Here is a 14505-nt window from a genome sequence, read left to right as displayed (position 1 = left end):
AAATTTTATGAACTTAAAATATTTTATTATATTTACTTAAATGTTATTTCGTCTTTATAAAAAGTAACAAATTACATCATGAATTTCATTACCAATTTACTAAATTTTAAGTCATTTTAATTCAACTGTAACTAGTTTTCGGTTTTAAACTTTCAAAGTGCACACCTTTAGATTAGAAATTAATAAATGATCAATGTATGAAAAATTACTGGTGGAACGGATGGACTAATTGAAGTTAAATCCCACAACTTAATATTAAACAACTGTTTATTGCTATGTTTATATATTTACCTCAAACGAAATTTATCATTTACATGGATGCAATTTGCATATCTTTCTGTGTGTCAATAATTATTCATACCGTCTACCTGTATATACAAATTTTTTTAAACTTACATTTAACCGTTTATTCTCATATAATGTTGTTCTTGTTGTATGCCTTGAGAAGTAGAACACGCAATGAATCAATTATCACAAAAGCAGTTTGTAAAGGCTCCAAGTTATTATTTGAGTGTATTAATATTATTGTAGTTTAAGCTTAAACAAAATAAACAACTCTGAGAAGTAAGTTTATTCTTAGCCACATATTTATTTCTTGCCTGCATTTTTTTATATTTATTGATTTAAACATTTATCTTAAAATTGTTCTACAAACTAGATCTTAAAAGTGTTGTATAAATTCAAAATACAGTTAAAGACAACCAGCCTTCATCTTAAACCTTAATTTCAAGCAATAAACGAAATCGGTAACACGAACTGTTTCTCTTCAGATACCAGTTCGATTCCTGTTTCTTAAACAACCAGAAACACATTTAAGCTTTACAATCCTGACTTGTAGACAGTGATATGCAACTCGGATGTTATAACGAAAACATACTTAATGTGGCAGCCGTCTTGAGCAATACATTAAAAGTCTAACAACTGAATAGAGGGTATTAAATAATTAACTAACTAATAACGTGTCCAAACCACCGAGAGAAATTAGGAAGAAATGAAAGGATAGCCATAGGGGATAAGTGGTAGAAAAAGTAAAATTATTTAAAAGAAATTATATGGAAAAATATTAAAGAACACCATTTAAAGGTAGTGATTTTTTAAAAGATATCATATAAACTTTCCTTATGAAGAATAATAAAGAAGTCGCTCAAGCATCGAGTCTGGAAAGTTTCGGACATTAAAGGAGGACCTGCACAACTTGATGGTAAAAAGAAATAATTTTGTTTGTCAATTTCGTATTATCGCGGAACAGTTACGTATTTGGTCCAGCAGCGCCATTTCTTGTTCTAATAGTTCATGTGACGAGATAGACTATTTTGAAAAAGAACATTAAAAAAAAAGCTTCATACGTAGTTATACATAGCGGACAAATATATGTGAAAAAAAAAAACAGTCGTAAGAATAATGAATTAAAAGCCCTTATTGTGTGATAATATGAAAACATATTATTGCCTATAGACGAAAAATATTTTTATTCACAAAAGATTTTGACATTTTGGAATGCATTTGTTCCATAATTCTATTTTCAGATTTTGTTGGAGATGCAATCAGTATATTTCGAAAGGTCTGAACATTTTGAAATTAAGAACTTTCTTCGCTTTATCGACCGTCTTCATCTTTATTGTTAGACTTAGTTTTCCTTATCATGTACTTTATCATTACAGAGAAAGAACATTCAACATAATCTTAGTTTGTATAGATTTAATATAGTTAAAATTTAAGTGTATGCTGGTTTAAGTAGATAGAGGTCATAGTTAAGAAAATTTAAAATACGTTGATAAAATACAATTACCTAAATTGCGAGTAAATTCAACTTTATTTAAACCGTTGGTTTCGGTAGATGCTGACTGCAGTTGTAAACGCTAAATAATACGACGGTTGTAGATAATGAGAACCACTAAGCAACATAATTTTACAAAAGAACAACCTGTATACACAATGCTTTAAAATACATCGTATTATGCACTTGTATTAATCTTTGTTTTCTACATATACTCCTAAACCCACAGCCTGATCTTCAATGTCTCCCGGTAACTCAACAGTAGGTGTTTCAGGAGTTCGATCCGGCAGACAGAACACAGTTAAGATCATGGTGCAACTTTGTGTTGAACAAACAAACTGCAAAATAATGACAATTAAATGCTTAATACAGTTTTTTTACAAATAAGTAATAACTTTATCTTAAGTTATCAGGTAAAACCGTTTATCTTTCAATTCAGTTTCGAGAGTCCAAAACAGTTTGATAAAATATAGATGAAATTTCCGTATTCAAATTACGAACGAATATGATTGGTCGCAGTAAAACGTACAAGGTGGACCAGTCAGCAAACAATATTTAGCAAGCAAGAATGTGTCGTGGTAACGTATTTCAAATCATGTCAGTTTCAAACACTAACCACATCGATGTCTACTGTCAAACGAAACCAATAAAATTATATCAACGATAAATGGGAAGACATTTCAATTTTAATAAGCAGCTCGAGTACCAATCTATTAAGAATTATAAATATTTTAGCTTTGGAATAAAAATAGGTCCAACACTTTCGGTTATTTTCAGATATTTTACTGTAACAAACAGCAATTAAAACCTAATTTTTATCGCGAAGCTTTACCCTTTTTAGCCTTTCATCAAATACTAATTAATTACACCTGCTTCCGTTGTTAGAGGGTATATTTTTTCAATTATTTTCACACACTTAAATATTTAAGTAACGTTACTTTAGGGAAAAAAAATTGAATATTTTTTTCTAAATTGTTTACTATATCAAAAAATACAATATATTCATATAAGATCAGTCACCTGAAAAAGTATTTATTTCATATCATTCACACGTTAAATATAAAAAGTATATTTATCTCAGGTCTGATAAAATATTATCAAACTAATGTTTACATGTCAATAATGCTTCTCATGTGGTACTCACTCATCTTACCAATTGGTGGATAAAAATCTGGTTTGCTAGTTATCTGAGTTATGGCACAGAAAATGAATATTTATGGCTCCAACTCCCCTGGCTTTCGTAACTGTTGTATTTTAAAGCTAAAATTTGTCCTGAACAACTCCAATGAATTATTCATTGGCGCTCTCTTCAGTCTATAGACAAGCGATATGTGCCAAATGTCACATACTTATAATATTTGTAATGTAGCTTCTAACGTATGGCAAAAAATTACAGTTTTCACGTTTATATAAAATTAGTATAAAGGGGAGATCATTGACTTAAAAATCAATGTTTCGTAATCAGCATAGATATCTTTATCCCACCTCATGTTAGCTCTGTGAACCAAGTACGATCTGAGCTAGAGGAAACGAAACATTGCCAGAAGCACCAAAATGGTACGTTTTTACTCTAACATGCACACCTTGGCCTCTCCACAAAAATACAAAAATAAACATTTTAATCAAAGTAAATTTTTTAACTGTCCTCCAGTGTATCAGGGGTAAGTTTGCAAATTTACAGTACTAAAATCTGTGTCTCGATTTACTCAATGGATACTGTGAAGATAGTCTATTGTGTAGCTTTAGACTAAGAGCTAGCTATGTATTCATATAAGAAAACATTTCAATACGCTCTACGTAACATCCCAAAACTAAGATAACGAATAACGTTCTATCTTTAAAGTTCAATAAGAATTTATTACAAAAATATACTTCATGGTCCAAATAACCGCATTCACAAAGATTGTGAAAAAAGGCTAATACCACAAATAAATAATTGGTAAAGAGTATTTGTTTTTTAATGCACGAGTTAAAATGAAAAGTGTATATATGTGTGTGCTAGGCCTTATTTAATAATAAAAAAAATACATTGAAAATTCCCAATCTTATCTAGCGAAAGACATTAATAGTATTTTTTAATCTGAGCCCTAACATTGTTTTGTTTGTTGTAACATAATAAGAATAATATCTTAATAGAGATAACCAACAGATAAGACATAACTCCCAGACTTGCTAGGAAAAGCGACAGAATAGCCATCGCTTTTGTCCATTAGAAATAACGGATTAGTGTAGCGTTTCTCATATTTATATTTTAAACACTTAACAGTTCTAACAAAGTTCCTTGAATATAATACTTTAATTTATTTTATTTAAATAATATAAAAATCTTAGGGTGTTTATTTATTTAGAATTAAGCACAAAACTACACAATGGGCCATCTGTCGAAACCTGGTTTGTAGCGATGCCACTGGGGTGGCGTTAGGGTGAATGATTTATTAAAATCTGAAACAAATCAGATATACATTAATCAAACGATGGTTCTGATAAACAACATGAGAGGTCAGTTGTAATAATTGAATACTGAGTAGATACATGTTAACCAAACGACAATACTACTAATTCTGTTAAACATTAGTATAAGTAAGTTGCAGCAATTGACAACCGAAATTCCATTTTTTCTTTCTAACATATTAAACGCCTGTAGTTTTGAACGTGCAACCCAATGTGTTGCTATATGAGAAAAAAAAACACAAAAGAAACAAACAAACAAATTTGTCTTTTCACTATATAAAGTTATAATGAAACTTTTCGGACCAAGAACCAGATCTAATATTGTACTATATTCTTTATCACAGAGTAAGACTCTTCATCATCATCAGGAAGAGACCATGAGCTCTCATTTTGAGAACCAAGCCACGGTTACCAAGGTAACTTGTTTAGTACCAGGGAACGTCTTTTACTTCGTGCGTGCCAAAGTGGTCGTTTGTTGGTCGGTGTTGAATGTAATAAAACGCAGAAAGAAAATGCGATACTTTGTCTAAATCAGACAATGGTTTTGAAAAGAAATTGGGCAGTACCTAGACTCGCTGTTTTATTATACAGAAGTCTTGAAGGAGTTCTAGAGAGTCAAAGAAATATCCAAATTTATTACTCGAACAAAAATATTTCTAGGTTAGAACATATTTTCATGCTGAATTTTAGAGGGGAATCAATATAACATCCCTCTTGTGACAATAATCAATATAACATCCCTCTTGTGACAATAATCAATATAACATCCCTCTTGTGACAATAATCAAAACGTTGCTCTTGAAGAATTTACAATCATAATTGTGAACAAAACTTTCACAAACCGTCAGTGATTCAGTAAACTGTTAGTTACGTTAAAACAAATATAGTTTCTAAGCAATATTTGAATTTCCTTTATTTGTATAATACTACCACATCCGGGTATTCCATAAATTATTCAGCGATAAATTCTACACTAGCTCATTTTCAAACTATTGTGAATATACAGCTCTGTTGAATAAATACTTTCTATCATCGATTTAACTGGGCTGATAAGAGCTGAAATATCTCGGAACTTAAGCATTCAACTGATCAATTAAGAAATTATCTAACAAGGCCAGTTATGTTTCATATCTATTAAGATAAGCAATTTTCTATTAGTAATCGAAAACGATTATGTTTCGTTGAGTAAGTATCTAATTCAAAGTTGTTATTCACATATTTGAAGAACATACACATTTTTCTCCATCATTTACGCAACGAAAGACCAATAGACTAATTTCAACACAACACTTAAGAATTACATGAGAAACTGTCATTATTTACTCTTCAAAAAAGGAAACGCAAAAGGCAAAATATGAGACAAATTGTTAACAAGTTTATTCCGGGTAGTTCTGTATGACATGTGTGAAACTTTGCACATTCACTGCTGAACATCCAAAGTCACTAGGTGAAGTTTAACGTCACTCAACGTCAATAACGAGTATGCCTCCCGTGAGCATCAATAACTGCTTGGCATCTCCTTGCCCATGGAAACGATGAGATGACGAATCACATCCTGTGGAATGGCTGTCCACTCAGCCTGCAAAGCTGCTGCAAGCTGAGGTAGAGTCTGCGGTTGAGGTTGTCGCCGTCGCAGACGTCGGTCCAACTCGTCCCAAAGATGTTCGATGGGGTTTAAATCTGGTGATCTGGAGGGCCAGAGAAGAACGTTGATGTTGTGGTGTCTCAAGAAGACAGTGGTAAGTCGGGCTGTGTGAGGACGGGCGTTGTCATGTTGAAAAACGTCGTTGACGTTCACCATGATGGATTGCACATGGGGCCTAAGAATCTCGTCGACGTATCGTTGAGCCGTAAGATTCCCTCGAATGTGCAAAAGGTCTGTTCTGGCATTGTAGGCGATGACAGCCCACATCATGACGCTGCCATCACCATATCTGTCAACATCCTGCACACAGTTTGGTGCAAAACGTTCACCTCGGCGACGGTAAACACGGGTTCTTCCACCCTGCCTACGATGCATAAAACGTGATTCATCGCTGAACCAAACATGCCTCCATCGTCGATGAGGCCATACCCGTTGTGCCCGAGTCCACTGCAGCCGTGCTTGACGATGTTGCTGAGTGAGGATGACGCCTCTGACTGGACGTCGAGGCCGGATTCCTGCATCTCGTAGACGGTTGCGTACGGTCTGATCGGAAATCCTACGCAGCCCTGGTATGGTTGAGGCAGTAGACGTCGCAGTGATGGTCCTATCCCGAAGGTGACGTAACCAGATGTAGCGATCTTTTGCGGGTGTGGTCACGCGAGGTTTGCCAGATCGTGGACGATCACTAGTTGATCCATGTTGTTGGTGACGATTCCATAGCCTTGTGATGGTGCTTGGGTAAACATTCACAGCTCTGGAAACATCTGATCGAGATTCGCCTGCTTCCAAGAGACCAATGGCGTTGTTGCGTTGTGCTTCAGTCAGTCTTGGCGTAACTGTATTGCGTGTCGGTGGCTTAACACTGAGCTATGGAAACCGAGAACCCGTTACTTTTATAGGGATTTTGCACATGTTGCACTTGCAGAATATGCAGATCTCTCAAACACATTTATTGGACACGAATGCGTTTTGGCGAAAAATCCGATGTTTTCCTCCGTTTTCAAAGTGCACAACTTTTGTTGTCATTTTGATTTGACAATCAGTGCCTTAACACGTGTAACATCACATACTCTGAGCTTGTAACGTTATTACATATATTTCTCTTTAAAATAACAAAAATATCCCATTTGCGTTTCTTGTTTTGAAGAGTATATTATTTTTTCATAAATACACTGCGTTATGTTCACTTCCAAAGTTAAACATTTTTACATTCTCCGATACAAATATGATTTGTGATAACAGCCACGTTTTCTTATTAATAAAGACAAACGACGACTTTTAACTCTTTAATAGAAACTGCTACTGAAATTTTGCAGCTAAATGAGAACTGTCGACTCCAGTAAACATCTCAACGTAATCAACTGATCATTGTATATAACAAGATAATCTGGATGAACACTGTAACTCTTACTCTAAAACTGGATTAAATTACTATGTCTATCACATATTTTATTAAAAAGTTAAATTGAAAAGGGTTGGAAGCGATAATTCATTTCATGTCGCACTCAAGTATTTTCGCAAACCTGTTTTTAACCTATTTATCTATACACGCTTAAAAAATTACGTTTACGTATGTAATCTTAAAGTTTCCTGGAAATATCCATAAAAATTAGACTAATTGGCATATAATAGGAGCAATCAAACAAATATATTTTCAGTGCAAGAAAAATAACCAATCTTTTATAGTACTTAAGGAAAGTTATTATAATAAAATGGATATAAAATTGTTTGCGTCGGATATTAATTTATTATTTAACAAGTTATATTTACTCTAAGTTATTTGTATTGAAAATAACGTAAAGTTCTAAATTTTCCGCACTTATATAGTTTAGCACACCAATATTGAGTTTTATATTAAAATGAAAATTTTGTGAGAAATATTACACAATATGAAATAATATATTCAAATACCTTTACCTTTTTCGTAACAGACTCAATCTATACATGTACTTTACCTCGTGTGTATACAAGACAAAAAGGTTACTTGAAGTCGTGTATCTAATGCTTCTTATTTAAAATACCCTCAGCAAGTTTTTCAAAATATTATTATATGCAAAGCGAGCTGCTGACCTTTCGCAACACCAGAAAAACAAAATTTGTTTTTATATTTCGGATTCAGGCGCAAGGCAAACTCTGGAATCCATACAGTAATAATATAATTAGGAGAAATGTTCATAACATTCCATTGGGTATAGAAGAAACTTTATTTATAACCGAGACGTCGGCTATCACATCTCTTTGTAAACCACTTCGAATAACTTTTTCATGTAGCAGGATTATTTTCTTATCATTTCTACAGTCTCTGAAATAACCCTATTATATAGTGAATAAATAGAGATAAGAAAGAATGAAACTTTTTTTACTTCGAGACAATAAAACTACAAGACATAACCGACTATTAATCATTGCTGTGTACCATGGTGGTTTTGTAAAAAAATTCTTTGTTTCCATTTCGTTATGAAAATAGCATCAGTATTTTCGTATATTTTATAGCAAAATATATAACGAACCAAAACACCTTGAATACAACTTTCAATCCTATATCTTTAAAAGGCTTAGAATCTCGAGTAACATTTCTTAGGACTTTAAAAATAAAGAAAATAAAACATCATGTAAGTAAGTCGCATCCGTAATGAACAGTTAAACCTGAGAGCACTGATAATAACACTAATGACTGAAATAGAGTCAAGTCAAGATGATTGAACTACACCTGAAGTAAAGAGTTAATGAGCTTAATTCTCTTTCTAGCATCTCCAGCTGTAGTTTGTTATGTTGATTACACTGGAAAACCAAGTATATATATATATATTATAACCATAATTTTTTAAGCCAAAACAAAACACATAAAAACTAAACAAAATACGCTGCATTTTTTAAAAAAAGATCGGAGGATACAAGCTACAACGTGAGATTATAAAATTAACCTAGGTTTTGGAGGTGACTGCGGAAGTAGGGCCCACATTGCAGTGGGGACATACTATCTATCAGTCGTAACCTCCAATTTGCTAGTCTCACATAAGAAGATTAAAGATTAGGAGAGCGAGTTGTGGGTGCTGAAGCCCAAAATGTCCCACATCTATATCACCCTTCACTGCCTGCAGACAGTTGTGAGAAGGCGACTGCTCACCCAAGTTAAAATAAGAATAAAAAAAGGTGAACAGAAACAGATAAAAGTAAGGAAATAAGGTACTGCTATTTTGGGGCAAATAAGATGAAACTACCTTTTCAAGTTAGCATTCCTGCCCCTAATGTGGTAGAGGCACTAATTAACACGACATTCAACCATATCAGTGTACTAAGCTTATTGTGATTGTCGTGATTTTATATGCGGCTCAAGGTGCATATAAAAAATATACTGTTTTTATACTGTTTACACCTTGTATAATGCTATAGTTCAATGTCGGGGATAGGTGTCATACCTGGGTGGAGTCTGTCCTTCACATGTTGGTCATTTGTCCGACATCAGATGAGATATGGAAAGAGGTGGCTCGCCTTTTACGTGCCCTCTTGGATCTCGGTAAAGACCATTTTGTATCACCTGCCGGTCCCTGTTCCCTGTCAACTGGCCTTTACGTTTTACTGCCCACTATTGGTGTTTAGTCAGGCTGATTTTTAGACTGTCTGTATTTTATATAATTATTGTTTATTTGTATTTTAATTTATTGTGTAATATATATTTTTTACATCCTACTTCTTTAATTTTTATTTTTGTACATATTGTATATTACACGTAATGTTCATTTGTGCAGTTTTGTTGTAACTACATCCGAATTAATTTTTAATTTTTTAAAATTTTACTTCAAAATTTGTATGCTTTATTTATCTTTGTAACTGTATTTATTCATTCATAATTTTCTATTTTCATTTTTGTAGTTTATTATATTAGGATTTTGAAAATTTAACATACCTGCATACCTTGGCAACATACCTGCATATGTTGTTCTTTCATGTATAGCTTCATTTTTGTAAAATTAATACTTAGTATATATATTTTTCAATTTTTATTTTTGTATATTTTTGTTGTATTTTCAATTTCTCATGTTAATTTACATAGTTGTATATATTGTATGTTTATGTGTTTTTGCTATTTCGTTCCATTTCATCGTTCTAAATTTTCCTATATGCTCGTGTTTTGTTTTGTTTTTGTATAATAAACTCAAAATGCCTACCATACTGGTGACAGGGATCCTAACTTCAAGATGTAAGTTTCATCTTACTTACCTCCAAATGGTAGTAACTTATTTTCCTTATTTTTTATTTATATTTTTTTCATCTTTTTATGTTTATCTTTTTCTTATTTTAACCTGAAAGAACAGTCACCTTCCCACAACTGTCTGCATGTAGTGAAGGGTGTTATAGATGTGGGACGTTTTGAGCTTGAGCATTCACATCTCGCTCTCCTAAGTTCTAATCTTCTTATGCGAGACTTGTGAATTGAAGGTTAAGACTGATAGACAGTGTATTCCCACCACAATGTGGGTCTTGTTTGTTTGTTTTTGAATTTCGCTCAAAGCTACTCAAGGATTATTTGCGCTAGTCGTCCCTAATTTAGCAGTGTTAAATTAAAGTGAAGGCAGCTAGTCATCACTACCAACCGCCAACTCTTGGGCTACTATTTTACCAACAAATAGTGGGATTGACTGTAACATTATAACGTCCTCAAGGCTGAATGGGCGAGCACGTTTGATGTGACGGTGATTCGAACCCGCGATCCTCGGATTACGAATCGAGTGCCTTAACCACCTGGCCATGTCGGGCCAATGTGGGTTTTACTTCCGCAGTCACCTCCTAAACCTAGAATACATTTTATTATCCCACGTTATAGCTTGCACCCTAGGATCTTTTTAAAAAATATACAGCGTATTTTGTTTAATTTTAATGCGGTTTATTTAGGCTCAAATTTATAGTTAATATAATTAATCAGATGTTGGGATTTGCTTTTTTTGTTGTTGTTTTGAATTAAGCACAAAGCTACTCAATAGGTTATCTGTGCTCTACCCACCACGGATATCGAAACCCGATTTTTAGCATTGTAAGTCTGCAGACATGCCGCTGTGCCACTGGGGGGCTTTCTCTTTTTAACGCAGACCTTCCGTATGATTTTGTTTACTTATTTAACTTCACTAAATCATTACACTTAAATTTCACTAAAATATATATTTGTTGACTTAACACTGAATTATCATTCTGGTGTAATTTAATAATTTTTAATCGGTAATTTTCAATTGCTCGCATTTAAAATTTATACATTATATCCCAATATCAATGTGTTTCGTAGCTGATTATTTTAATTAGTTTTTTTTTCTAATGTTGTTGATTATGACCAAGTGTTACTGCTCTATAAACAAAAGCCAAAATTAGTTTTGTTGTTCGGACAACTTGCGATTTACTGTTTCAGTTCGTATAGAAATATAAGAGGATGTTCTCAAATACTAGTTACAGTAAAGCCCGTTACGTTTTACTGTTTTAGCTCGTACAGAAATGTAACAGCTCGTTCTAAAACCGGTCCTGTTCTGCTTCGCCTACCATGCACCACGCGTTGTGTCGTTCAAATATACAAAGAACATTCCCAAAACGAAGAATACTTGTAAGTTGTAAAAAAAAACAACTGATGTATATCTGTAAATAACAATGATTTCTGTGATATTAGCACTATTCAAAAGAAAGCAGTTAATAACAGCAAGACGAAAATTTGAAAGGTGAAAACAAAGCAACAAGGCTAATTTGAGACATGTACTGACAACTTGCATGTGTGTTGCATTTGTTTTATCATATGTCCTTTCTATCTAATTTATCCCTGTGTGCCCTAACGTGAATTTACTGATGCATTAAAGCGCATGTATGTATACACACATAAAACATTGGAAAATCAAAAATAATAACCAAAGTGATAATTCAGGAGCACAATAGACATAAAAGACTCTGTGTTACCGAACATTCTGAAATGCAGCTCATCAGTTTTGAAAAGGCCACACGATGGAATAGATTAAACATCAAAATAATGAGAAATGAAACAATAAAGAGATAAAAGAAGCCGTCCACATTTACTTAAGTGATAACACATTAAATCAACCTAACACAGAGGTTCAGGAGTATCTAGATATCCTCTCCAGAAAACATTGAAATAGTTTAACCAACCTTTAATGGAGAAGACTTCATTCGACCAGTCTCTTCACTGCGGAAATCCAGGATTAAATCTCAGTCCCTACAACTACAAATAGTCCTTCTTCAGGGTTTTTCAAAGGCACATTAACAGACTTAAATTAAAATATACTTGGATGCTTATCTCATCATAGAAGTCGACGATACGTTTAACCAACGGTTTGTTACTAAGTTTGACAGTCTTGTCTGTAATTTATTGTCTGTATTATAAATACTGTATTATCCAAGTACTTCACAATTTACAGTGACTTATCAAATTATCAGGCTTAATCAAATAAATGTCAGCGAGCAAATGAAGCACCATAAAGAAATTAATATCTAGTTTGTTATTCATAATTTATGTTACTTTGCATGTATTGATTTTGATAAAAGAAATGAAAACAGCATGTAGTACTCAATACTCATCTTCCTTTATTGAGTCATTAATGTTTCCGAAAAAATGCTTTATTAGAAATTCTGATTTTTCTCTGTACAAAAAGACTTATAATGTTTACTAAAAGCTTACTAAAGTTCCTGCAAATACATAAATTGTATCGTATTGGACGATGAATCGATACAATTTTATCACGGCTACTAAAATAATTCCATTTTAACAATTAGAAACATGAATATAAAACTTTGTTTCTTCGTCCAAGAAGAAATAGGAATCAAAATTGTACAAAGGATGAACAGTAAGCAAGGATTCTCTTATTTTCAGTTCCACAAACAACAAAAGATGCTCATCATTCACGGTTTACAATGATTATACTGATGATCATTATTATTCATGGTTTACAAATGATAATATAAAACCAATGTTTCTCAATCCTTCACTAATTGCCATTATTCATGGCTTACAATGATCATATATACCAAAATTCCCCACCAATGTTTTCTGTGCCCACCCAGAGAATTTAAACCCTATTTTTAGAGTAATAAGTCCAGGGACTGTGCTGAGCCAGTAAGAGAGGGAACAATATATAAATAGTGATTCATTACATTTTAATTTGCAGAAGTGTCAGTTAGTACCTTTGGACTTTATAACTCAAAATTCTTAAAACCAACTCTTACAAGTTTGAGCAAAGCGATAATACACAAACGGCATATTTGTACTGATAAGTTAAAAAACAATTGTTTTAGTAACGAATTTATATATATATGATTGTTTTGGCAGGAAGCTAGAATAAATTAACTCATAAGTGTGTTTTACATTTTTTTTGCTCTACTGAAGGTCAGAAGAAAAAAAACAAAAACGGGATATGCTGGTTTCGAACAAGTAAATGTTTTATAATTCAGAGAAAAGTTCTACCGATATGCAAAAATATTTTGGAAGTAATTCGTCCAAAAAGAAAACAATCCACACTTGCGAAAACAGATATACCAACGACTAAATGTATGAAACTAAGCAATTGAATAGAACTGAAAGATGAAAATTTTGTTTGTTTTGAATACTTGTATAAAGCTAGGCAAGAGCCATATTTGCTCCAGCTTTACCAGATTGCGAAGTGATACACCAAAGTAAACAAAGGTAGTAAAGATCACCCACTTCCAACGTTTGAATTATTCTGACCCAAAAGTGCAATTAGACCGTCATTCTGATGAGGTACCCACAGCCCCAAAATACGAAGAGCGATTCTGTGTGAATGGGACGCGAGCATTTAACTCTCAAATAAATAGTCTGACATGCTAACCATTAGGCCACGCTCGTTTCAAACGTAAAATAAATTTGAATATTTACAAGTGTTAGTACGTTTTGTATTTTTGAGATATTTTAGCTACTACAAGAAAAAAACGACCTGTTTTTCATCATCATCCTTTCTTTCAACATTACTGCTTATGGTAAGGAGTTGTGTTACCGGAGAAAGAAAACCAATTCTAATGTTGTGCTCAAACCACAGTAAAATTACTTAACGGTCCCCCAGGCAGTTTAGACTGTATAAAACTCTAGGTCTAGTAGATATCCATTAAGTCTCAGTAGCAATTCCTTTTTATTTGAAGGAAGCGTAATATGATAGTAAATTTGTTTAACGGACCTCAGAGAATAGATTTTCTAGTTTTCTCGTGATATAAAAAATGTGCATTAGGAAACCCTAGTTGATCCGTTGTATAGAAATGTGGTGAGGTGCAATAGTATAACTTATTAAATTCACATATAGTGACACAAAAGCGATGTTCTACAATTCTAGAAAACCAAATAGAAAATTAATACAATGAGCACACCGATCTAAATTTCTCTTCTGCTCAGTAGTTGTTTGTTTATCACTAAAAATTTCGTCATTTATTGGTAATATTTGAAAACATTCTTACTCAAACCTCTGAGGAGATTGCAACTACTTGTTTGACTCTGTTCTTCGCTTCAGTCACCTCGTGTCTTTGATTCTAGTAACTGTTAGGGTTTATCCTACTCAAGTGAACAGTCCGCACGTGTTCTACGTTCCTTTTGTGATCGTACTTCTTTCTTCTTCTCAGCATCGCTAAGGTTCCCAATAGG

At 33.2% G+C, this 14505-nt stretch overlaps 1 long non-coding RNA gene across 1 annotated transcript in view; it reads right to left on the bottom strand.

Annotated features, from left to right (window-relative positions):
* Nucleotides 1–1745: 1745 nt before the first annotated feature.
* The window catches only part of LOC143257969 (uncharacterized), a 38008-nt gene continuing 25248 nt past the window's right edge, over nt 1746–14505 (bottom strand). The window contains exon 2 of the long non-coding RNA XR_013032058.1: nt 1746–2115. This is a non-coding gene — a long non-coding RNA (uncharacterized LOC143257969). The remainder of the gene's footprint in view (nt 2116–14505) is intronic.

This window comes from Tachypleus tridentatus, chromosome 7, assembly GCF_004210375.1.
Source record: "Tachypleus tridentatus isolate NWPU-2018 chromosome 7, ASM421037v1, whole genome shotgun sequence".
Lineage (NCBI taxonomy): Eukaryota > Metazoa > Arthropoda > Merostomata > Xiphosura > Limulidae > Tachypleus > Tachypleus tridentatus.
The sequence above is the reverse complement of the archived record's forward strand: the minus strand, read 5'-3'. Positions and strand labels throughout refer to the sequence as shown.